This window comes from Lynx rufus, unplaced genomic scaffold (genome assembly GCF_022079265.1).
Source record: "Lynx rufus isolate CCGP_SWC_20201006 ecotype Redwood Valley unplaced genomic scaffold, mLynRuf1.p SCAF_1, whole genome shotgun sequence".
NCBI classification, from domain to species: domain Eukaryota; kingdom Metazoa; phylum Chordata; class Mammalia; order Carnivora; family Felidae; genus Lynx; species Lynx rufus.
In genome coordinates, this window is record NW_025814823.1 from 33,512,682 (window position 1) to 33,536,673 (window position 23,992).

Below are 23,992 nucleotides of genomic sequence, written 5' to 3' on the forward strand. Positions count from 1 at the left end.
TAAATGAGGAGCCATATACTTTGTCTTCAGGCTATTTTCTATGGTATTTGAATGTGACACCACGTTGAAAATAGCACAAATTTAGGCAAAGTTAGGAGACTCTTGTAGCAGTTATTTATTTACTATCGTATGGCTAATCAGCATATATCAATTTAGATAGATATGCACACTCTAGTATTTTTATAGAACAAGGACTGAGAGTGCCTGTGCTTTAATTTTTTAGATAAATTACTTCAAGTATTTTGCATATTTTTCTTTGATGCATACAATTGTAAAGTCTTAGCAAGTAGATGAGCTATTGGGTTTGATGTTTAAATATTATTTTTAATAAAATATCTGGATATTGAAATGGAATCTCAAATGCAGTTAAATTTACTTTCGTGTTTGAAAATTGTAAGTTAAATTTAATTCAAAATATATGTGCCTAAAATTTGTAGGTAATAAATTATTGATGTACTTTTTTATTACACCCAAATGGCAACTTCTTATAAATGATAGCACTCTACAAAAGCCTAATAGTTTTTCTTTTATGGGAGATTTAATTAGTAGACTCTCAATTCAGTGATATACAGCCACCAAATCTGTTCTCTCACTGAATCTCTACAGGCCTCCTGGGTTCTACAGATGCACAGATTAATCTAGATCCTTCAGGGGAAATTGTGTAACAAAATTCCTCATTTCTGATTGAAGAATACCATGCAAACTGCTGCAAGTTTTTGTCTTTGGCCCTGATTATTGTTGAAGCTATATGGTTAGTATTCTCGATGTGGACTCTAAAGGATTATACCCCAAAACCACCTAGTGATTATTCAAAAATCAGGAAGGATCTAGATTGACTGTGGTGATGGCTACAGAGCTGAAGAGGGGAAGGACATGATCATTACTTGTGTGTTTCTCACTTTCGTATTTTCATGGGAAAGTACAGCTTAATGTCTGCAACTGAGACCTACTTTAGCTAGTAAAATGGAATTAGCTTTCTCATGAAAGAAAAGCAGTTGAATGAGCCAGAGAACAAATTGTCCATATAATGTTTTATTATGTATTAGTGTATTTGGCTTTTGCAAAAATGCACATTATTATATATCACACACACACGTGTGTGTGTGTGTGTGTGTGTGTGTGTGTGTGTGTGTGTATTTTTCCTGAAACAAACTAGTAAATTGGTTGTGCATTATTAAAAATATCTGTGTGGCTCTTTCTACCCATTTATTTTTTCTGACCTCCTATCCCATAAATTTCAGTTGAATTTCATGATACTTAAGAGCCAACAAGGCCTTAATGACTTTATGAAGAGGCCTCTATGCACCTGACATGGAGGCTGGCTTTCAAGGACAAATCTTCATTTCTCTTTAGATTCAGGTTTTAACTTATGTTAAGCAAAGTTCAGGGGTCCAAGAAATTAAAGTTCACCCAAGCTCTTACGTCTTATTGTAAGAGAACAGGAGATACTTTATCCTACCTCAGTGAGGAAACAGGATACAGGAGAGAGAGGCTGAGGTTGGTGATGGGCATAGGGAAATACAGAGGTAATTTTACCAATATATACTGTTTTGACTGGGGTTGGCTGAAATTTTAAGTATGTCAAGTCTTACAAAATTGACATCACAGATAAAACATATGTTAAAGATAAACATATGTTAAAACATAACACACAGATAAAAAAAAATGACCAAATAATCAGACTGTTTTTTTTCTGGAACCAAATCTTCTCTTTTCATTCAGCAATGTGTCTGTCCTATATATCCTTTATGGTCATAGGTTAAACACAGTGCCAAAGGTTACCCAGAATATGTCAGAAAGATAAATGTCCATTTATAATGTCACTGTAGGCTCACATGCTGTACCAGCCATTAAATATTTCTAATATTAACTTTACATACAGATATAACTGACCTTTTATTAATAGCTTCATAGAATTCCATTTTATGGTTCTTCTTTATTTAAGCATGCCCAAATTACTGGCTCCATAGTTTTCCAGTATGGGAAATCCTATGTTAAACATCTTTATAGCATATCTTAGCATACTTGCCTATTATCTTCTTGGGACAAATTTAACAAGTGGAGCTAGTGGCTCGAATTAATTTTGATGCCTATTGTCAGGTGCTCCGAAAGAGTAGTTCTAATTTACATGGCTTCCAAGATTGTATGAGACTACCTCTTCTCCTTAATCTCTGGGAGGACTGAAAAGTAATATCTATTTTGATTTCACATTCCTCTTCTTCTTTTTTTTTTTTCAAATTCTCAGTAATATATTTCTTTAATTTTCTTAAAATAAGTATGTACTACTTTGAAAATCACACATGCACAAACGACTAAGAATTTTTGTTAAGAATAACTCCAATGTAGAACTGCTTCCTACCCATTCTGAATCGTAACAGACTTTGGAAATGATCAAAGCCCAAGCCATTGGCATTGATAATAAAATGGAGACATCCAAGATGCTCCAGTCTGACCAGACACATCCCAGAGCTGACCATAGAGCCAAATCTCTAAATCTCAAGAAATTACTATACCAGGGTCCTCAACCAATTCTAGCCCCCGTAGAGCCATCTGGTCAATGGTTGGCAGCTTCCTCTAATGGCAACATTTACTCTCTTTACTGATAAGGACTGAAGAGAGATAAGACACTTTGAAAGACCAGCAGGAAATTTAGTTAAAAGGCAAGCCTGGATTTAATGAAAATGCACATTACAGGGAACCACTTTCATTCTCCTGGAAATTTGCTCCTAATGACCCGTAGTGAGTATTACTGTAAAAATACAAGAAACTAGGCAGAGGCAAAACTTGGTAGTGAATTATTAAAATTCATTGTAAGGCCAGGATCACATTATGTTATGGTTTTCATTTCTGAACTTTAAAATATTTTTCTCCTTTGGCACAATTTTTGTACATTTTTATATTAGCTTGTTCATTTTTTTTCTTATTGATTTCTCTGGTAGTTAGAAGATGTTTACACTTTGGGGGGGTGTGGCTTGCTGTTAAGCTTATCTATCTTTTCCTACTTTGTGTCTTTTATGTTTATTCTTTAGGTTCACAGCAAAGTTGTGAGGAAAGTACTGGGAGTTCCCATATACCACCTGCCCCCACATAGACATAAGTCTCCCCACTATTAAAAGCCCACACCAGAGTAGTTCATTTGTTACAATCAGTGAATCTACACTGAAATATCATTATCACCCAAAATCCAGTGTACCTTAGGGTTCACTCTTGATGTTTTACATTCTATGGATTTGGACAAATGTGTATTGATATGTATCCGTGACTGTAGTATCATACAGAAGAGTATCAGTGCGCTAAGAATTCTCTATGCTTTGCCTATCTATTCCTCCCTCCTCCTAACCCATGGCAACCACTTATCCTTTTACTGGCTCCATAGTTTTGCTTTTTTCATTGGGTGACATAATTGGAATCATAGTATATTGTCTTTTCAGCATGGCGTCTTTCACTTAGTAACAATAATTCAAGGTTACTTCCGTGTCTTTTCATGACTTGATAATTCATCAGTTTTTAATGTTGAATAATAATCAATTTTCCAGATATAGCACAGTTTACTTACAAATCACCTGCCGAGGGACATTTTGGTTTCCAAGTTTTGGCAACTTTGAAAAAACCAGATATAAGCATTAATGTGCAATTTGTTGTGTGGTCATGTTGTTACCTCCTTTGGGTATATCCCCAAGAGCATGATTGATGGGTCATATGGCAAGAGTATGTTTAGTTTTGTAAGAAACTGCTAAACTGTCTTCCAAAGTGGCTGTACCATTTTTGCATTTCTACCATCGGTAGATGGGAGTTCTTGTTTCACATCCTCACTGGCACTGAGTGTTGTCAGTGCCTTTTGTTTGGGGCAATTGTAATGGGTATGCAATGGTATACTACTGTTGTTTTAATTTATAATTCCCTAATGACCTACGATATTGAGTATCTTCTTGTCTGCTATATATCTTCCTTGGTGAGGTGTCTAGGTCTTTTGCCCATTTTTTTTAACTGAGCTATTCCTTTTCTTATCATTGAGTTTTAAGAGTTCTTTGTATATTTCAGAAAACATTCCTCTATCATACATGTCTTTTGCAAATATTTTTCTCCCAATGTGTGGCTAGTCTTCTCATTCTCTTGACAGTGTCTTTTGCAGAGCGGAATTTTTAAATGCTAATGAAGTGCAGTTTATCAATTCTTTCTTTTATGGATCCTGACTTTGGTATTGTGGCTAACAAGTTTTGCGTATGTAAGTAGTCAAATCTATCATTTTGAAAAAAGTCAGTCAGATCAGTCTCATCCTTTAATATGTCTTCTCTCCCAACCTCTGTAAAAAATATGCACATATATTTTCTTTAGCGTGTTACAAATACCAAACCATTAAACAAATCAGAAAACAAAAAGTATGAAATTGTAGAATCAGAGTCAAAATATATTTCCAAGGAAATTCATGCAATATCTATATGTTTTAATTCACTAAAATAATCCTTATGGGGTGCCTATATATTTTGGTGCTAAGGATGTAAGTACAAATAAAATAAACCCCCTTTATTCACACAGTTTACAGTTAAGAGAATAAAAATAAAGTATGGTTAGCTAAACAGAGAGTACACGGTGGCGTGGGTTTGCGAGAAGCCCTCACTATTAAGATGAAAATGTAACAGAGATACGAAGGCAGTAGCCATAAACACATGTGGAGGATGAGTCTTCTCTGCAGAGGTATTGAAAGTTCATAGGCTATAGGAAAGATGTGTACTTGCTGTATTCACTGAAAAATAAGGAGGCTAATGTGAGGATAGTGGAAATTTAGTCAGAGATAAGGGGCGTTGGGGAAGATCCATTATGACCTTGTCTGTCTTTGTAAAGATTTTGCATTTCACTTTGTTAGATAATAAGATATGGGAGTATTTTGGGGCAGAAGAGAGACATGGTTGAAGTTATATTTTTCAATGAGCACCCAGCTAATCATTTTGAGATTACGTACGTGTGTGGTGGGGAAAAAGATGTCCTAAAAAGTACTAGAAGGAGTCTGGTACACATCCCAAGTTAGACCTCAATAATAACAGAGTTGTTAGGACAAAAATAAAGAACTGACCCCAAGATGTCAGTCAGACATAAATTTGTAAAGGCATTTATGTTGATTAAAATGAAAATACCTTTCATCCTTTGTATTTTTTCCTCTTATAGATATCACTTGTGTAAAATAGAGTTGCTTTGCCTTTTCCTTTTCTTTTTGCCTTTTACCACCCTAAATGGATTCACCTGGTAGAGAACTTCCTTAAAATTGATTTAGGTCTTGGGGCACCTGGGTGGCTCAGTTGGTTAAGCATCCGACTTCAGCTCAGGTCACGATCTTGCAGTTGGTGGGCTCTGTGCTGACAGCCCAGAGCCTGGAGCCTGCTTCAGATTCTGTGTCTCCCTCTCTCTCTCTGCCCCTCCCCCCACTCATACTCTACACTCTCTCTCTCTCTCTAAAATAAAATAAAATAAAATAAAATAAAATAAAATAAAATAAAATAAAATAAAATAAAATAAAATAAATCATTAAAAAATTGATTTAGGTCTCCATCCAGACCTTTATATATTCACATCAGAAACTTTCAGGAGTAAAGTTACATAGAATTTTTGGGGTTTCCCATGAGCTACATGTCTTTACTGCACCATGTATATGACCTATATAGGAATGAAGAAAAGTTCATGGGGAGGTGGAAGGAGTGGCAGGCCTGGGAAAGGGTGGGAAACGTGGAGATGAGGGAACCTGATGCACTCTACAGCTCCAATTGCTATTTTTTCAATTTCTTCTCGTGATGATTGCCAAACCCACTGCTCTGTGTATGTGGACTCAGAACCAGAAGCATGTCCTAATTCTCCTCAGAGAAGGATTACATTTCATATAATTCTGAATTATAACTTTTATTATTTTCTTCATAAATTTAATTTCCTTTTTTCTTCCTATAATATCCATGGTCAATTTAATTCTACAATGTTATTATTTTTTTCATAAAAGCACATTTCTTCTAATTTTGATAGTAACATGAAATAGAGGAGTGATATATACTAAGTCTACTTGATGCAAGTAGAAACCTAGTTCTGGCTTACACCATGTTTATGCTGTGCCTACATGCAAATGACTAGGTTCCCCATCAGAATGTGGAGCAAAGTTTATGGCACACATACATACGTGGTTCTAGAAACAGAAGAACACTGGATTGAAACTACAACATTAACAGCATAAAATTGCCAGTTTTCAAGGTTGGAATTATCTGATGAAAAGGCTGCTACTGAAATAATTAAATTATAATAGTTGAATGACTCTTGGATGATATTCTGACAGCATTTAAACCTATTGGTCTAGCTCATGAAAACAGGCAGAATATTGAATCTCTTTTGTTACTTTAAAGCATTCAGTATATTAAGTCAAACACACTTCATGGCATTTTAGTAACAGGAGCATGTGTTAAAATCGTAAGTATGTAAATCGTCATGGACATAAAAGTAAAGTAAATAAATGTTAATGTTTTCAGACAAGCAAAGGGAAAAGAGAAATTAACAACAGCAAAATGGCTATATTTAAGATTACTATTTAAAAAGCACTTGTCAAATTTAAAGAGCTCACTAATTAAAAGAATTCTAAAAAAACTACTTGAAAATCTTATCATTAAATATCTCTAGCTTTCACCAGGTCCTTTTATTTATCTACATAGTTCCCTACTTTTATTCTCTCTCTCGTCTTAAAAATGTACAACTTAAATAAAGTGGAAACACTACTTCATTGACATAGACCTCAAAAATCTGAAAATTATATGAAATTGAATTGATAATTATAAGCAAATTTTTCTAATAAATACCAACAGAATCACATAATACTAGAGTTCAGTTTAAATATCAAAATTTCTGCATTGTTCTTTAAACATTATATTACTATTTCTTCTAGAGGACCTCAATGAGATGGGAATGAAAATACTTTTTTTTTTTTTTGCAAACAATCAGTGAGTGATTGATTATGCCTGTCCATACACATGTCTGATGGATTTAAAAGTGATAGTATCTCTAATTGCAAATCCAATACCTGATTAATGTTGTTCTGAAGTTTAGTGACCTTTTAAAAGAGAAAAGTATTTCACATCAATCACTGCATTGTTACTCATCAGAATATCCATTTTCACTCATTTGGATATGTGCTGCTATTGGGCAATGTGCCATTACTCCTTAACAACTGAGGCTTAAACTACTAAATTGCTTTCATATAGGCAAAAAAGAAATGCAGATGTAAGCCATGTAGACTCCTCTGATTCACAATATTCATTACAAGGAGAATGTTCCTTTGGCAAAGAGAAATCTGAGGAGAGCAGTCTATGATAGATTTTGGTTCACGGTGAGCTACAAACCACCCTAGACCTTAGCAACCTCTCTGGATAAAATAAAGAAAGCCTCACAGGTGTATTAGTGATATGCACATAATAGGAATTCATTAACAATTGTGTATGAGCAACTATAAAACTGACATTTTATGCAACCATGCAAATTTATGCAGTGGTGTCAGAATAACAAACCTAAATTATACAAGTAGATGACTTAACTACAATGATTAATAAGCAATTGCAAGCATTTAGGTTGTTTTTAAGTAAATGTTATGCAAATATTCTTGAATCAAAAATTAAAAGCTAAACAAACATGCTAAACTTTCAAGTAACTGCTAACATAAATGTTAATCTGACACAAATACTCTTTTGTTATTTATTTTACTTGTCAGACCCTCTGACCTACGTTAAGGAAAAATCACTTGTGTGCTCACATATTACAAAGAGAATAAATCTACATAATTTTAGTTCTCATTTTTAAAATAAAGAATTAAAATGGAATATAACCAAAAAACCACAAGTTGAAACTACATATATAGTCTAAAATTTTATTTTTATAACTCTATTGAGTTGTAATTGACATCCAGTAATTAAATAAAGATTATGATTTGATGTTTTGATATCTGTATACAATTATGAATCCAACATCAAAATGGTAAAGAACATATCCATCACCCTCAAAAGTCTCCTTATACCCAGTTTAATCCGTTTTGTCTGCCTCTTCCCACATCTCCCAACCTATCACCTTCCCTAGATAATCTGTAATCTACTTACTGTTACTAAAGATCAATTTGCATTGTATAGAATTTAAGACAAATGAAATTTATACAGGATGTACTTTTTTAAAAGTTCCTATAAATCTTTTTTCCCCAGTTTTTTTGAGGAATAAATGACATACATCACTGTATAAGTTAAGGCATAACTCATGATGGCTTGAATTACATGTATTATGAAATGATTACTACAATAGGTTCAGCTAATGCCCATCTTCTCAAATAAATACAAAAAAAATATTTTTTTTCCTTGTGGTGAGAACTCTTAACAACTTTCTAGGAGTGTTTCTATAAACAACTTTATAGCAGTGTTAGCTATAGTCCTCATGTTGCACATTATAATCCCTGGTGCTTATTTATTTTATAACTGGAAGTTTGTACCTTCCTCAAATTCTTCCTGTCTTCCATCCCTCCACCTCTGGTAACTGCAAGTATGATCACTTTTTCTATAAGGTGGTTTTGTTTGTTTTTTTTTTTTTAATTCTACCTATAAGTGAGATTATTTTTTTAAATTCTACCTATAAGTGAGATTATAAGTGAGTATTTGTTTTTCTCTGTCTCACATATTTCTCACTTATTTCACTTTGAGTAATTTCCAATATCCCATCCTCCAGGTTGCTGATTCTTTCTTCTGCATGGTTGAGTCTACCTTTGAAACTCTGTTGAATTCTTCGGTTTAGTTATTGTATTTTTCAACTCTAGGGTTTGGTTTTTTCTTTTTTCTTTCATTCTTTTTCTTTCTTCCTTCCTTCCTTCCTTCCTTTTGTTCCTTCTTTCTTTTTTTTTATGGTAGTTGCTGTTTCCTTGTTAACTTCTTGTTTTGTTCATGCAATAACATAATAAATATTCTTTTTGTAGTATCTCAAGGAAATGTTACCAAAATTGATGAAAGGTGAGCTCTGAACAAAGTCTCCACCAATTTCAGAGAAACAAATTATGTAATATATGTTTTCTGGCTTCAGTGGAATTCAGGTTGAATTCAGTAACATGAAATAATTAGAAAACGTATTATATATATATTTAGTTGGAATAATAATAAAAACATGTGTCAATTCAAAAATTATGCCTTAAACGTATACAGTGATCTATATCATTTATTCCTTAAAAAAACTGGGGAAAAATATTTATAGGAACTTAAAAAAAGTACATCCTGTATAATTTCATTTGTCTTAAATTCTATACAATGCAAACTGATCTTTAGTAACAGTAAGTAGATTACAGATTATCTGGGGAAAGTGATAGGTTGGGAGATGTGGGGAGAGGCAGACAAAATGGATTAAACAGGGTTTAAGGAAACTTTTGAGGGTGATGGATATATTCTTTACCATTTTGATGTTGGATTCATAATTGTAAAATATAATGGATATATATAAAACGTGTGTGTGTGTGTGTATGTGTGTGACAAAGACATATTCAAGAATATTCATTTATAATGGCCCCAAACTAGATGCAACCCAAAGCTTCTGCAATTGTGTGTGGATAATAATGTTATATCTTAAAACTGCATATTATAGTTCGATAGCAATGAACAGATGACTGCTACATGCACCAAAATAGAAGAACTTACATATATTAAACAAAATAAGCCAAATACAAATATATTGTATGATTCCATTAGTGTAAAGTTTAAAAACAGGCAAAACTAATGCATAGTGATTTAAGTCCAACTGAGAGGTAACTTTGGGAAGTGAAAAGAGGGGAGGGAGACTGGAGAAGGTACTGGCAGGGGATATTGAGTGCTGATAATATCTCACTTTTGGGTCTGCATAGTAGTCATACAAATGCTGATTTTGAAATAAAATAATGAACCATACAATTTCTTCACTTTTATAAATGTATTCCCATAAAATATACTTTAAATAAATATCATTACCGATCTTCACCTCTTTGTCTCCTGTCATCACTGATATACTCTCTGCCTTACCCTTTCGTTACTTTTACCTTCTGTGAAAGGTATAGTGGTTTATGCTCTAGGAAAGAAGTCCAAATGTATAGAAGAGAGATGTGAAATCTTTCCCACTGAAAACAACAAAGCATCCATAAAAACTCCTTCCAACTTGCCTCTGTTATTCTTCTAAAGTAGAGATAAGAAACGATGGATGTAAAGGGGACAAGAGAGAAGACAAGAAGGGAGGGACACAGGAAAGAAAGAAAATGAAGGGAATGTCAAAGAGAATAGCTGTGAACTGAGGATTAGGACAATTAATGGAACTAAGAAAGCCCAAAGGACAAAGAAAATAAGAAAGGGAAGCCAGAAAATTTCCCATTCAGTCTTTTCACTAGTATTAAATACTGTTTATAATTTTGATCATTACACACATAGCTAAAAACTATAATGACTGCTGTTTTTCATTTTACAGGATGCCATGTAAGTAAATCTATAAGTAAATGTCTTTTTCAATTTCATAGGCCTTTGATAGGAATCCTTCCAGTGTCTCATTTTCAAGGTAAATCTCATGATGCATTGTAAATTAAAATTTTCCCTTTGTTGGGATTTTTTACTTTCAAAGTTTTAATAAAATTATATGAAAACTTCTTATATCTGCATGAGTATAGACATATATCTCCTTATATTTTAAAGCTGTGTATTTCTAAAGTTTTTTATCAGTGCATTAGTAGCATCAGTTTGGGGACACCTGGGTGGCTCAATCAGTTAAGCGTCTAACTCTTGAGTTTGGCTCAGGTTGTGATCTCACAGTCTGTGAGATCCAGCCCCGTGTCGGGCTCTGTGCTGATAGCATGTAGCCTGCTTGGGATACTATCTCTCCCTGTCTCTCTCTGCCCTTCCCCTGTTTTCTCTCTCTCTCTTTCTCAAAATTAATAAATATTTTTTAAAAGCTTCAGTTTTGAGTATGTTTTATGAAGAGTTGATATTTCTCTCAAATTTCAAAAACACTGGCTTATATCTATATTACTAATTAAATATTTTAGGGAGAACTTTTAGGTTTTAAAATACATGAGATTTATTGGGACACATTTGGAAATGTAAATGTATATATTTCAAAACATATTTAATACTTACTAGTAACTATACTCTCAATAACAAAAAGTACCATGACTTAGTAGAAAAAAATTTATTAAGTGAGGCAATTATATCTGTATTCTAGGATAAAACCTTTACCCGATATATGCAAAAACTTATCACATTGATTCTACGTGAATATTTCATTGATGCTGAGAAATGTATTTTTGCACATTTTAGTATTTGTAATAGTGGGATGCATCTGACAATTGTTGTCACAATTGTTATAGTCTTACAATCATTGTAAGACTGTTAGCAGTTATGACAGAGCTGTCATTACCTGCCATGTATGACCTTGGTCTGAGCTATTCATATTGTAATTACTTCAATCGAATCATGTGCGTTATTGGAACTACACATGTCAAGTTTGATTACCATTTTAAATGTCTTTTAAAATGTCCAACTATGTCTCAGCATTGAAATACAAAATGGTATTGTGTATGCAGAGGCACAGAAGCAGAACCACAGGGCATAAATAAGACATTAGTGAAGCAAATATTCATCGTTGAAGGAATGTGGCTGCAATTTCAAATTTTCTTGAAAGCAACAAGCAAATACTTTATGGGACTTGAACAAGGAAGACACTCCCAAGTAGGGAAGCTATCTTATTTTATTTCTCTGAAATATGCAAAAGAATTTTCAATCACTGGCCATGGGAAAAAAATGAAACAAGAAATTATCAATTCCTAGAAAAATTTGGACTAAGGGAGGGAGAGACTACTGTGGGAAATTATATATTATTTAAGTTATCAGTTTGTAGAACTTCCAGGTGATTTTGTGCACAGAGGCTTAAATTCCAGCAATAAGTAATTTTCTTGAGAAAAAACAAAACTATGAATATGGTAAAATCAAACACATTTATGTAATATCAGCATCTAAATTTGAAAAATGGGTTTCAGTGGCTTAGAAGAAAATTCTGTAGACAATAATTCAGTACTTGTCTATAAAAGCTGGATAACCATGCTCTTGAGGGCAAAGAGTAATGCATTATGTGGAAACATGAAATTGTTGACCGTGATTGCAAAATTAATATACAAGATTTAGGCTATGAATGAGAGGGAATATTTAGCAATCTCTAATTTACCTTTCATGTATGCATTTTTGTTTATATGTGCCCTAAATTGATATATATGAAAAACATCTATTAAATTTAAGGTAGCTCACTCAATGATTGTAATATTTCTGTCTAAAACAAAGTCAACATTTTACAAAACACATCCACGAACCCTGCTAAAGAAGCATTTATTTGTGAAAATTTGCAGAAACAGGAACAGTATCAGAAACATGGATTTCCCTTGACCCGTTGTATTTTAGGCCAGAATGCAGTGATTTTGGCAGCGGAATGTCAGAATGTAGAAGAAAAGCTCTGATTGTGGTGTTTTTAGCTGCATAAAGAAACAGACATGTTCCTGAAAGAAGCAGATATTTAGTAACAGATGACATGGCAGTAATACAGGTCCTGTTCTTTTTTCTCTTTCTTTCTAATATTTATTTTATTATTTTTAAAGTGTATTTATTTATTTTGAGAGGGGGTAAGTAGAGGGACAGAGAGAGAGGGAGAAAGAATCTCAAGCAACCACGCTGTTAGCACGGAGCCCAATGTAGGGCTTGAACTCCAGAAACATAAGATCATAATCTGAGCTGAAATCAAGGTTCAGACGCTTAACTGACTGGGACACTCAGGTGCCCCTGTTGTTTTAATTATATTTTACTTCAGTATAATTAACATACAGTGTTATATACAAGTTTCAGGTCTACAGTATAGTAATTCGACAATTTTACATATACTCAGTACTCTTTATGGTTACTGTATAGTTACCCGTCACCAATTTCACCCGTCACCAATTTCTTTCGCTGACTTATTTTACTTAGTATTGTACGTTGTACATCCATCCATGTTGCTGCAAATGATAAAATTCCATTCTTTTTTCTATGGCTGAGTGATACTCCATTGCATATGTGTGTTTATTCATTTATCAATTAATGGGTACTTGAACTGCTTCCATAGTTTGGCTACTGTAAATATCACTGCAATGAACATGGGGATGCAAATATCTTTTCAAATTAGTGTTTTCCTATTCTTTTGGAAAATACCCAGTAGTATAATTTCTGGATCATGTGGCAATCCTATTTTTAACTTTTTGAGGAACCTTCATACTGTTTTCTACAGTGGTGCACCAGTTTGCAGTCCCACCAGCTGTGGGGATTTTCAAAGGTGGCTTTTCATCCCCAGCCAATACTTCTTGTTTATTATCTTACAGATTTTAGCCATTCTGACAGGTGTTAGGTGATATTTCATTGTGCTTTTGAATTTCATTTCTGTGATGATTAGTGATGTTGAGCATCTTTTCATGTGTCTGTTGGCCATCTGGATGTCTACTTTGGTCAAAATGTCCATGTCTTCTGCTCATTTTTAAACTGGATTGTTTTTAGTGTTGAGTTGCACAAATTCTTTGTATCTTATAGATACTAACACTTCATCAGATATGTCATTTACAAATATTTTCTCCCATTCAGTAGGCTCTCTTTTTGCTTCCTCAATTTTGGGTTATTGTTGTTGTTGTTGTTTGTTTGTTTGTTTGTGTTGCTGTGCAGAAGCTTTTTTATTTTGATATGGTTCCAATAGTGTATTTTTGCTTTTGTTTCCCTTGCCTTAGGAAACGTATATAGAAAAATGTTGCCACAGGTGATGTCAGAGATATTACTGCATGTCTTCTCTTCTATGATTTTTATGGTTTCAGGTCTCACATTTAGGTCCTTAATCCATTTTGAGTTTATTTGTGTATGATGTAAGAAAGTGGTCTGGTTTCATTCTTTGTCTGTAGCTGTCAAGTTTTCCTCACACCATTTGTTGAAGGGACTGACTTTTTTCACCTTACATATTCTTGATTCCTTTGTTGGAGTTTGAGGATATAGTTGTGGGTTTATTTCTGGATTTTTTTATTCTATTCTATTAATCTATATGTCTATTTTTGTGCCAGTACCAGACTGTTTAGATTATGATAGCTTTATAATATAACTTGAAGTCTAGAATTGTGATACCTCAAGTTTTGTTATTCTTTTTCAAGATTGCCTTGGCTATTCAGGGTCTTTTGTGGTTCCATTCAAGTTTTAGGATTGTTTGTTCTAGTTCTGTGAAAAATCCTATTGGTATTTGGATAGGGATTGCATTAAATCTGTAGACTGCTTTGGGTAGTATGGCTATTTTAACAATATTTGTTTTTCCATCCATGAGCCTGAAATACTTTTCCATTTATTTGTGTCATCTTCAATTTCTTTCATCGATATTTTCTATTTTTTAGAGTACAGTCTTGCATCTGTTTGGTTAAGTTTATCCTGAGGTGTTTTACTGCTATTGGTGCAATTGAAAATGGGATTGTTTTCTTAATTTCTTTTCCTATCGCTTCATAATTAGTGTATAAAAGATGTAATAACTTTCTGTACATTGATTTTGTATCCTGTGACTTTACTGAATTCATTTATCAGTTCTTGTAGTTTTTTGATAGCATTGTTAGGCTTTTCTACATAGCGTATCATATGCAAATAGTGAAACTTTTACTTCTTACTTACCAATTTAGATGCCTTGTATTCCTTTTTCTTGTGTGATTGCTGTGGCTGGGACTTCCAGTACTATGTTAAATAAAAGTGGTGAGGGTGGACATCCTTGTCTTGTTCCTGACCTTAGGGGAAAAGCTCTCAGTTTTTCTCCATTGCGTATGTTAGCTGTGGGTGTTTCATATATGGCTACTATTATGTTGAGATATGTTCCCTCTCAACCTATGTTGTTGAGGGTTTTCATCATGAATGGGTGTTGTCAAATGCTTTGTCTGCATCTATTGAAATGATCAGATGGTTTTATTCTTTCACTTGTTGATATGATATATAACACTGATTAATTCGCAAATATTGAGCCATTCTTCTAACTCAGGAGTAAATCCCACTTGATTGTAGTGAATGATTTTTTAAATGTATTATTGGAATCAGGTTACTAATATTTTGTTGAGGGTTTTTGCATTTATGTTTTTTTTAGAGATATGGGCCTGTAGTTCTTTTTGGTAGTTTCTTCAATGGATTTTTATATCCAGGTAATGCTGGCCTCACAGGATGAATTGCAAAGTTTTCCTTCTTCTATTTGTTGAAATAAAAGGACAGCTTTGAGAAGGACAAGTATTATGTCTTCTTTAAATGTTCGGTAGAATTCACCTGTGAAGCCATCTGGTCTTGGATTTTTGTTCCTTGAGAGTTTTTTGAATACTGATTTCATTTCATTGCTGATAATCTGTCTGTTCAAATGACCTATTTCTTCCTGATTCAGCTTTGGGAGATTTTATGTTTCCAAAAATTTTCCATATATGCTAGGTTGTCCAATTTGTTGGCATTTAATTTTTTATAATATTCTCTTAAATCCTTTGTTTTCTCTGCTATTAATGGTTATTTCTCCTCTTTCAGTTCTGAATTTTATTTGAGTCCTGTCTCTCTCTGTCTCCGTCTCATCTCTCTTTCTGTTTCTTTCTATCTCTTTTTTATGAATCTGGCTAAAGGCTTATCAATTTTGTTAATCTTTTCAAAGAACTAGTTCCTGGGGCACCTGAGTGGCTCAGTCAGTAAAGCATGTGACTTCAGCTCAGATCATAATCTTGAAGTTTGTTAGTTCAAGTCCCACATCAGGCTCTGTGCAGACAGCTTGGAGTCTGGAGCCTGATTTAGATTCTGTGTCTTCCTCTCTCTCTGCCTCTCCCCATTTGTGTGTTCTCTCTCTCTCTCTCTCTCTCTCTCTGTCTCTCAAAAATAAATAAACATTAAAGTTAAAAAAAACTAGTTCCTGTTTTCATTGGGTTTTTTTTCAGTTTCATTTATTTCTGTTCTACTCTTTATTATTTACTTCTTTTTAATGGTTTGGGGTGTTTAGTTCTTGTTTTTCCAGCTCTGGTAGGTATAAACTTAGGTTGTTTGAGATTTTTCTTGCTTCTTGAGTTAAGCCTGTATTGCTATAAACTTCTCTCTTAGGAAACCTTTTGCTGTATCCCAGACATTTTGGACAATTGTATTTTCATTTTCATTTGTTCCAGGTTTTTTTTTTTTCTTTTATTTCCTCTTTGATCAATCAACCTCTTGGTTGACCTATTCATTATTTAGGAGCGTGTTAGTTACTCTCCATGTATTTGTGTTCTTTTTAGATTTTCTTGTGGTTGATTTCTAGTTTCATGGTATTGTGGTGGGAAAAGATGCATGGTGTGACTTCCATCTTTGTGCATTTGTTGAGATTTGTTTTGTGACCTAACATGTGATCTATTCTGAAGAATGTTCCATGTGCACTTGAAAAAGAATATGTATTCCTCTGTTTGGAAATAGAATATCCTGAATATATCTGTTAGATCTTTTAAGTCCATTGTGTCATTCAAAGCCACAGTTTCCTTGCTGGTTTTCTGTTTGGATTATGTATCTATTGATGTAAGTGCAGTGTTAAGGTCCTCTACTATTATTGTATTACTATTGATTACTTCCTTTATGTTTGCTAATAGCTGCTTTATGCATTTGCCTGCTCCTATGTTATATGTATAAATATTTATAATTGTTATATATTCTTGTTGGATTATTCCCTTTAAGATATTATAGGGTCCTTTTTTGTCTCTTGTTAGAGTATTTAATGTCTGTTTTATCTTATAAAAGTATTGCCACCCTACCTTTGTTTTCACTTAAATTTGCTTGGTAAATGTATTTCTAGACCTTCACTCTCAATCTGCATGCGTCTTTAGGTCTGAAATGAGTCCCTTGTAGGCAGCATATAGATGGGTCTTGCTTTCTTATCCATTCCTTTGCCCTATGTGTTTTGATTGGAAAATTTAGTCCATTTATATTCAAAGTAATTATGGGTAGATATGTACTTATTGTCATTTTTAAATTTGTTTTACAGTTGTTTTTGTACTTCTTCTCTCTTCCTTTTTTCTCTCACTCCCTTCTTTCACATTTTTATTTGTGGTTACTATTTATATATAACATCATATGCATATAGCAGTCTATATTAAATTGATGGTCCCTTAAGTTTGAACCCATTCTAAAAAGCATTAAATTCTTACCCCCTCACCCTCCCCCCACCCCCACACACATTTTTTAGGTATATGGTGTCCTACTTTACTTCTTTTTATTTTGTGAATCCCTTGACTAATATTACTGTTTCTGTGCTTCCTGCTTTTCTTACTCTTACTTATGGTCTTTCCTTTCCATTCAAAGAGTCCCCTTTAACATTTCTTGTATGGCTTATTTAGTGGTGATGGATTTCTTTAACTTTTTTTTAAAGTTTATTTATTTTGAGAGAGAGACAGTGTGGATAGGAGAGGGGAAGAGAAAGAGGGAGAGAGAGAGAATCCCAAGTAGGCTGCATGTTACCAGTGCAGAAGCAAATGCAGGGCTTGAACTCATAAAAATGCAAGATCATGACCTGAGATGAAACCAAGAGTCAGGTGCTTAACAGAATGAGCCACCCAGCAATGCTGGATTCCTTTAACTTTTATCTGGAAAACTGTTTATCTCTCTTTGTATTCTGAATGATAGCCTTTCTGGATAGTCTTGTCTGCAGGGTTTTTTTTTGTTCTTTGTTGTTTTTGTTTGTTTGTTTTATTTCAGCACTTTGAATATATCATGGCATTCTCAGCCTGCAAAGTTTCTGCAGAAAAATCAGCTAATAGTCTTACAACGTTTACCTTGTATGTAACTGTTTTCTTTTGCTTCTCTTAAAATTCTCTCTTTATCAGTACTTCATGCCATTTTAATTACTATATATCTTGGTGTGGACCTCCGTGGATTGATTTTGTTGGAGTATCTCTTTGCCTCCTAGACTTGGATTTCTCCCCCGCCTCTCCCAGATTTAGAAAGTTGTCAGCTATTATTTCTTCAAATAATCTGTTCCCTTTTATCTCTTCTCCTTCTGCAAATGTTATTACACTTGATGGTGTCATTGAATTCCCTTAATCCATTCTCATATTTTATTATTCTTTTTTCTTTATATTGTTCATTGCTTACTTTCCATTACTCTGTCCTCCAGGTTGCTGATTAGTTCTTCTACTTCCTCTAGTCTATTTATTCCCTCTAGTGTATTTTTTTTTATTTTTTTAATGTTTATTTCATTTAAAAGAGAGAGAGAAACACAGCAGGAGTGAGGCAGGGGCAGAGAGAGAGGGAGACACAGAATCTGAAGCAGGTTCCAGGTTCTGAACTGTCAACACAGAGCCCAATGCAGGGCTTGAACCCACGAACTGTAAGATCATGACCTGAGTTGAAGTTGGTCGCTTAGCCAACTGAACCACCCAGGCGCGCCCCCCCCCCCCCCCGCCAACTAGTGTATTGTTAATTTCACTTATTGAGTTATTCATCTTTTATTTGTTCTTTTTTATGTTCTCTATCCCTTTGTTGAGGTTCTCACTAGATCCTCCACTCTTTTCTCAAGTCTAGTGAGTATTTTTGTGAACATTACTTTAACTTTTCTATCAGGGTATTACTTGTCTGTGTTTCACCTAGTTCTCTTGCTGTGATTTTGTCCTGTTCTTTCATTTGGGACATCCTCCTGTGTCTCATACTGTCTAACTCTTTGTCTCTGTTAGGAAAGTCAGCTACTTCTCCTTCTCTTGAAAGTAGTGGCCTAATAAAGACAAGGTCCTATGGTACTCTGTAGTCCAGTGTCCCCAGTTCACCAGAACATGATGCTTCAGGGATGTCTCCTATGTGTGTTATGTGTGCCCTGTTGTTGTGGCTGAGTTTTGCTTGCCTCAGTTCAGTCATCTGCCATGGCTCTCTTTGCCTGTTGTGGGCAGGTTTTGTCTGATATTACTCAAGCTCAAGGTGGCCTTGTATTTTTAGTGAGACAGTCTGGGGCTGGCTTGGGCTTGAGTTGGATCAGAGCAGGCATTTGACAGAATGATCACACCAAACTGCAGGATGCTTTCCCTTAGTGCCCTTTTCATTGGTTGATGGGGCCTACAGTCAGGCTTGACTATAGTCCCATTGCTGGGACTATAGTTGGGCTGTGTGGTTATCTTCCCCTCTCCCCTAGGCAGGAGTCAGTTTTCAGTGGTGCTGGGCTTTGCGATTGCTTTTTGCACAATGCCAAGCTCGTGGTGTTGCTTTGCATGGACTCCTGCCAGAGACGTGTTGTATTGAGCAACTCTGCAGGAAAGCACAGGGTCAGGTCATATGATGTTAATGTTTGCAAAGGTCTGCTATTGGAGGAGACCTGGAGTTACTTTGGAGAACTCCTGAGATGGTGGGTTGTCAAGAAAATGTATGGGCAGGGGACACTATTAGCAAGCAGGATGGAGAGTATTCACACTAGTTCCAGTGTTGTATCTAGGCTGGGGGCTGGGAGAGGGAAATGGCTCTTTTGTTTTGGAGAAATCTAAAGATCCCTGCCTCTCTTGCAAATGTTCTGACATTAGCAAATAAATCTCTTTGCCATATACCCCAGGCATTTTTCAAACTGCTGTTACTATGCTGTCTCACAGTGGAGTTATTTGATATGCTATCTTTTTAAGGGTGGGTGCTCAGTTTCCTATGGCCCTCTGGCTCTCCCAGAGCCAAGCCTGCTGATTTTTATATTTCTAGGTGTTAAGCCCCGCTAACTGTATGAACTCACAAAATTAGAGCCTTCTGGTTTTCAAAGCCAAATGTTATGACAATTTTTCTTTCCAGTGTGGGTCCCCCATGCCCGTGGTGCCTGATATGAAGTCTGCTCCTTTATGTCCTCTCTGTTTGCAGTGGTCCTCCCTCCTGGTTCAGTTTGGTTCCCGACGTCTCTGCCTTTCCTACTGTTTTCAATGTGGCCTCTCTATTTGGCTGTGGAGCGTCTGTTCTGCCAGTCTTTGGGTGGGTTATTATCTGGGTTATTTATACTGATTGTGTGTTATCTAGGTGTATCTATATGTTGAGGTAAGCTTAGAATCCCTCAACTCTGCCATCTTCCCTGGAGGTAGACCCAACACAGGTCCAGTTCTATATTGAAATCTCAGTATTAATGGTTTGAGGAATATTGGTTTCTCCCCAGCATGAAAGGGAGGCATAGGCCTGATACCTATGACTTGGGATTGTAACAGGAAAGATTGTCATAAAATAACAAGATTGTCATAAGGATTCACGAGGAAAAAGAAAGAATTGGGTTATAGTTTAATTTGCATTATTCTTCTCATACATAGTGTTATGCCCAGAATTCGTGATCCCCAAAGACCACTAGGGAGCCGAGGCTGATGCAAAAGCAAAGAGCCTTTATTCGAGCTAGCTCGAGCTCAATCCCCTACCTGCACCAAAGCAGCGGTGAGATACCAGAGAGAGAGAGAGCAAGAGTTTCAAAAGGACAAAGGTTTTATTGGGGCCTGGGGGCAGTTGGTGAGGTAATGGCTATGGCCTCAGCCGATTGGGTGGGGAAGGGGAAGGGTCCGAGTCCTGTTAGGCAGGTGAGGGGGGGTTACTCAAGGGGAGGAGGTGTGGTCAAGGTGAAGGACACAGAACAAGATGGAGTCGGCCGGTGTAGGCCCGCCCTTTCACTTAGTAGTAAATTTATAGAAAGGATCATTATATGATTAAATGTATCTTAGAATTAATAAAATGTAGCAAATGGAACAATTATCCATTTTGTTTCTCCATTGAAAAAAGGTGATAGTTATATGGCTTTTGTTTCTAATATTGATTTATACTCACAGATATATTTGCAGTATGCTAAACTTGTACCATAAAATAATAAGAGATATTAGGGAGAATATATAACACTCTTTTTCCCTTCATATATTACTGCATACATACAATAAATGATAGAATTTGAGCAATCCTTGGGTATCTTTTGGTTATCTTGGCATGTAAACTTTTAAATAAAATATGGCATGACTGGAATCTACCACTAATAACATTAAATGTAACATTTATTAAATTATTGTATACAGTATTTATCTCATGTTTCCATCCTATGCTCTTTATGAGCTTTCTAGTAGAATGTTTTATTCCTTTCATCATTTTAAAGTAATTTTATTACATTATATTGACATCCTTAAATCTGGTAATAAAGTCCTTACAGTAATGTAATATGATTCTGTAATGTTTTCTTTCTGATAATAAATAAAGATATGTTTAATAAGGTATGCCTAAGTAAAATCATATATATTACATTACATTTTTATCAGTGAAACAGTGTCATTTTAGGAGCCAGGATCAAAGATGTGCTGGAAATATAAGTGATGTAATTTCTGGGTTTTCACCTAAGCTGAAATACTGCATGAAAGAATATATTCTCTTTGAAATTACCATTATTGCTTCAAATAAATGGTAACTGAGAATGTCTGAATACTTTTCTCAAAATTATGGCTTTAGCTATGGTATGATACACTGTTGGTCAGATGAGAGGGCTATAGAACTTTTTAAGCATCCAGTAGTCTATTGAATTTGGATATAATATAAATCCTTTAAAGTTTAGTACATTCTTTTAAATTTAAACAGAGGAAGTCTTTCCATACTACTCAGTCATATGCAGTATTAATATTTTGGTGCTCTTTCTTGCTAACTTACCAGATCCAATTTGATTATTCATTATTGTCGAGTTCTTTTGGTAGATATCAATAATATCAATAATCTCACATAATTAAAGGTAGGTTAGGACATATTTCCTTTTCCTCACAACTGAGACACCAGGTGTTTTATTACAGTAAAAACAAATCTCATATTAAATTCTTCCACAAAAGCAGGTATTGACAATTTGACACAAAAAATAACCACGTAACTTTATCTTGGAGGTTTGATAGAAACACAGCTATCTACTCTGACAAGTATTTTTAGAGTTGACTGTAGGCAGATATGATAATACTGTATTTTAGGATTCAAGTAATATTCTAGTCCGGCCATTGATAGAATTATCTCCTCTGTTCGTGATAAAATGTGGACTTCTTCAGAGTTCTAGGACTGTGACACAACCCCAAAGGGTGAGAATAGTTCAGTATTACATATTTTCTACCATGCTCTGTTTTTAAAACTTTGCAACTTACACCAACTGTTTGAAAGAGGACTTCACATGGATATCAGTGATCAGTTTCATAATTTTACAAAGTTATGATCTTTGTCAAGCCTTAATCACACCATCAACAGGTTTATAATGGGAAAATCTGAATGTCAATCTAAGTTTATTTGATGAAATGTTGGTGAAAACCTTCTTCAATAACATGTTTATCCACGTTAGATTAGACCAGCACTTGCAGTATGCTAGGTTAGGAAAACTGACTCCACTGGGTACAAAAGGACTTGGGTTACTGTATCAATGTGGCCTTTATTTAAATAGGTAAGTTCCTAGGAAGCCCCAAAAGACAAATTAATAAAAAAATAAGAAGGAAGAGATGGGGGAGAAGGGGGGCCTGTCTGATTAAGGGGCACTGAACCAAGAAGCAGTGGAGTTTGAGAAGCCAGCAGCTCCAGGTTCCACATCAATGGCCCCATTGGCCAAAGTTGGGAAGAGGGGTCCTGGTCTTCGGCTTCTACACTGGGTCCTGTTTTGACAACAAACATGTCAACATGTTTGTTGTTTGACAACAAAGCCTGTCAGAAATAGAAAGGTCATTGATTATTCAGTTTCAGGAATCTGATGATGCTGATGGAGATTATGGAAGAGATTTAGACACTCCAGCTAAGAAAATTCAATCAACTTCCTGAGAAGTTAAAATTAAGAGGCGATCTTGAATGAATTCATAAGAAGACGGTGAGAACTCAGAAGAAAAAGATGTGGAGACCAAGAAGGATGATTCTCACTCAGAGGACAGTTTGAAGATGCAAAAGAAGGTCACAAAAGTGTGTTCCAGCAATGGCAGGCAGGCTCTAAAGTAGCTTCCAAACACAGAGAGGCTCATAGAAGATGTGGGCAGTGGAGAATAACAAGAAGTGGAGGATGAGGCACCATTCCATGAGAAAGATTCTGGCTGAGATGATTTCCTAATAGAAGACAATAATGAAAGTGACTATGGCAGTTCAAAAAATAAAAACAGGGGTGTCTGGGTGGATCAGTTGGTTATGGGCCTGAATCTTGATTTTGACCCAGGTCATGATCTCACAGTTGGTTGGATTGAGCCCTGTGTTGAACTCTGTGCTGGCAGCATGGAGGAGCCTGCTCGGGATTCTCTCCCTTCCTCTCTCTCTCTGCCCCTCCCTTGCTCGTGCTCTCTCTCTCTCTCTCAAAATGAATAAATAGACTTTAAAGTTATTTAAAAATAGACAGAAAAGAAAAAAAAACAAAAAGATGACTAAAAAGTCCAAACCTGAGAGAAAAGTAAAGCAAATTCCCAAACTCAAGCTAAAGGCTGCAGTGACACCAATCCCTGTGAAAGAAAGGCAAAGGGAAGAAGGCTCTCTCCAACAGCTTCCAGGGCATCAAAGGAAAAGACTCCTTCTCCCAAAGAGGAGGAACCAGAAAGCTCTCCAGAAAAGAAACTTTCTGCAAGCCCTCCACCTGAGAAATTTGGAGATGAAGGATCTGAAGATGAAGCACAGTTTGGGCAGCATTAAAAAAGTGATGATGGTTTGGGGAGATATTTTATCTGAAAAAAAAGAGAAAAAAGAAAAAGGGGGAAAAAAACAAAACCTACTTAAGATAGAACATGGTTTTGGTTATAGCTTGACACATGGGCTTTCAATGTTTTTCCTTTTTCTTGAAGCTAACATTTTCTTTTTCTTTGTTTTCTTTAAAGAAAACTCTTGTATGTTTAACTTACCTTTTATCTGTTGGTCCTCTCTTTGCCATCACGTCCATCCCATCTCTTCCCAAAGGAAGCCATGTCCAAGGAATCACTGGATTGACTGCTTCATCTTTTTATTTTTAGTGGAAGGTATACCACAGTTGTAAAGCA

General features: G+C 35.2%; 1 pseudogene; it reads left to right on the forward strand.

Moving 5' to 3' along the window:
* LOC124508468 (nuclear ubiquitous casein and cyclin-dependent kinase substrate 1-like) overlaps nt 1-23,651 on the forward strand; it is a 41,424-nt pseudogene extending 17,773 nt beyond the window's left edge.
* Nucleotides 23,652-23,992: the final 341 nt, after the last annotated feature.